This window comes from Bos javanicus, chromosome 15, assembly GCF_032452875.1.
Source record: "Bos javanicus breed banteng chromosome 15, ARS-OSU_banteng_1.0, whole genome shotgun sequence".
NCBI lineage: Eukaryota > Metazoa > Chordata > Mammalia > Artiodactyla > Bovidae > Bos > Bos javanicus.
The window spans coordinates 46093465-46096358 of record NC_083882.1 but is presented as its reverse complement, the minus strand read 5'-3'; the positions used below and the strand labels follow the sequence as shown (position 1 = coordinate 46096358).

The window sequence follows — 2894 nt, the reverse complement described above, 5'->3', positions numbered from 1 at the left end:
AATCTTGTCCAAAGGAAATATTAGTTCTTATTTTTCATGGAAAGTTATCTTTTTTTTAATTTGTTTCCTTATGTAATTAGCTTCAAGCATTACAGAGTAGCTAAAAGTTTCCAGGCAAGGTATGTGGAACAGAGGAGTTCATTTTAAATTCAGAATTTAAGAAATCTTCAAAGGGTCTGAGGCAGAAAGGAGTTAATAAAGGAAAAGCAAGGTCACTGGGCAAAGTGTAAGTGGTGATGATGCAGATATTGGTAAGACTGCTTCCATTTCAGATGTCAATTTTGACCATTAATTCCTATTCAGGAGTACCAATCAGGGCTGAAGCTTTAAAGGAGTATGTTCCCAGCAGGAAGCTCTTGAATTATGATGCTCATTACCAAGTGTGCTGGCTGCTTTCACACATGACCTTTAAGGCATCAATAATTTATAATGTGATTTATTTGTAAATAATGTGAAAAGAAAGTACTTGGCTGTCCTGATACAACATGAGTAGCTTGAGGAGTTGATGCAGAAACCAAGGTGTAGCTAACTTATAAGAATTTTTTTTTCCATTGTCTAGGACTCTGATATAAACCTGGGAAGGTCTGCCCACAGTAAACTGTCTAATATTATATGACTACAAATGCTCACTAATAGGAAATTAAAAACTGAGAAATTCTGTCAATAGCAACAAGTAAAATTCAACATCTGTATCTTCATTTTATCTTCATGTTCCTCTCTAGTTTTTATTTCTGCTTTAAATTGAGCTGCCCAAAAAATCTGGCTAACTTTCTCTGTGATTGGGTATAGGATTGTCATAGGGTAAAAAAAGAAAATACTGAAGTAAAATGTAAGGTCACTCTGTCAGAACAGAAAAAGAATTTCAAACATATCCTGGGATATTGATCAGAGAAATGAATGCTTCTTAGCTATCAAAATACAGAGATGATGGAGACAAAATTGTGTCTCTAAGACCAAATGAGGACTTAGTTCTAATGTGGCAGATTTTCAGAATTTTCGTAATGTAGAAGAACCACATAAAACCAAGAGTGGATATGAAGCACCATCTAGGAGTTATAGGGCTTCAATATCACACTGGCAGCCACCATCCTAGATAAGAGAAAACCTCCCTAATACTCTCCTGAAGGCCCCCATTACCTCCTTGTTTCTCAGACTATAGATGAGAGGGTTCAGTGCTGGAGTGAGGACAATATAAAATACAGAGAGGATGTTGTCCTGTTGGGAACTGTGGTGGGAGCTGGGCTGGACATACATAAACATGGCAGCTCCATAGTACATTCCCACACAGTCAGATGAGAAGAACACGTGAGGAGGGCTTTCTGCCTTCCCTCTCCTGAGGACATGTGGAGGACAGCAGCTAGGACAAACGTATAGGAGGCAAGGACAGCAGCAAGGGAGGGCATGAGAAAGACGGAACCTGACACATACACCATGAACTCATACCTGGAGGTATCTGCACAGGCCAATTTCAGCAAGGGTGGGATCTCACAAAGGAGGTGCCTGATTTCCCGGGTCATGCAGAAAGGAAAATGCATGGTATATGAAGTGTGTATCACAGAATTCAGGAATGCCAGGGTCCAAGGGGTGGCCATCATGAGCCAGCAGACCCTCGGCCTCATGAGAACCATGTAGTTCAGAGGATGACAAATGGCCACATACCTGTCATAGGCCATGAAGGCCAGTAAGAGGCCCTCTGCACCACCCAGGGTCAGTACTAGGAACATCTGAAGGGCACAGCCCTCAAAGGAGATGGCATTCTCTCCACGCAGATAATCCACAAGCATTTTAGGAATAACTACAGATGTAAGCATCAAATCCATGAGAGAAAGCTGGCTGAGCAGGAGGTACATGGGCACATGGAGCCGGGCATCCATTGTGATGACCAGGAGCAGCAGGTCATTGCTGGTGAGGGCCAGTGTGTACAGGACGGAGATTGTAGTGCAGAGCAGTCCAGGAGACCCACTGTCGGTCAGAATCCCCACCAAGATGAAACCACTTTCCAAGGTGGAGTTATAGAGCTCCATTCTGTGGGTTTTTTTCATTATCTGAAATTATGAAAAATCAGATAAGGTAGTTCTGATGTGGTCACTGGGGACTCCTTGCCTTTATAATGTTACAGCCCTTGATTGAAAGAAATTAGTTGCTCAGTTTATCATACCATGTATTAGTCTTTCATTCATAAATTAAATCACCAAGTATGTACTGATTGTTAAAATAGCACATTTCTTTCCTGTTTCTGATGTTTCCTTCAATATTAGGGAAGTCCCATTTGGGCAGTAATTCTGCATTTTCTCTGCTTCACCATCCCGCTTCCTCCTCTTGAGAAACAGGAGCAACTTAACAATGGGAAACATTAAAGGGAAAATATAGTCATATAGACATATGGAGTACACTAAATCACTTCAGTCGTGTCCAACTCTGTGACCCCATGGACTGTAGCCTGCCAGGCTCCTCTGTCCAAGGGATTCTCTAAGCAAGAATAGTGGAGTGGGTTTCTGTGCCCTCCTCCAGGGGATCTTCCCAACCCAGTGATTGAACCCATGTCTCTTTACATCTCCTGCACTGGCAGGTAGGTTCTTTACCACTAATGCCACCTGGGAAGCCCAGACATATGGTATCCAGCTTCTTTTTCCTTCCCTTCTTTTCAGGAGATGCAGTATCTTTGAGAAGGCCTAACACATATTTCCCTCTCTCCCACCCAGGTTGTGAAGCAATTGAGACAGGAGATATTTGTGCAGCCAAAACATCACCTTATTTTTCATAAAGTAGAAATTACAGGATGTAATTTCTGTGTCAGTGGATAATGGACTTCCTAAATCAACCTCAAAATGAACATAATTACCTTTGCAGTCACAAGCAAAGCAGGACCAGGGCAGTACTTCCCACTGAAGGAC

At 42.0% G+C, this 2894-nt stretch overlaps 1 pseudogene; it reads right to left on the bottom strand.

Moving 5' to 3' along the window:
* Positions 1-558: 558 nt before the first annotated feature.
* On the bottom strand, positions 559-2345 carry LOC133226701 (olfactory receptor 2AG1-like; annotated as a pseudogene).
* Positions 2346-2894: the final 549 nt, after the last annotated feature.